We start from the raw sequence: 232 nt of genomic DNA on the forward strand, positions 1-232 counted from the left end.
CACAGCCGGAGGCTCTCGGAGCGAGCAACGACGCGGCGGGAGGAAGAAGGGCAGGTCTTGGGGTCCCCGCGCGGCCCCGTTCACGGGGAGCGCCCCGGCAGCGAGCCCACGGCGATGCGGCGCCCCAGCGGACGCGCCCGGTCTGCTCCACGGTCCCCGCGTCCGACCCGGGCGCAGGCTGCAGGCGGCAGCGGCGGCCCAGGCGCTCCGCCTCCCATCCGGCCGGCTAAAG

The sequence above is a fragment of the Octodon degus genome, unplaced genomic scaffold, assembly GCF_000260255.1.
Source record: "Octodon degus isolate 3935 unplaced genomic scaffold, OctDeg1.0 scaffold00006, whole genome shotgun sequence".
Classification (NCBI taxonomy): domain Eukaryota; kingdom Metazoa; phylum Chordata; class Mammalia; order Rodentia; family Octodontidae; genus Octodon; species Octodon degus.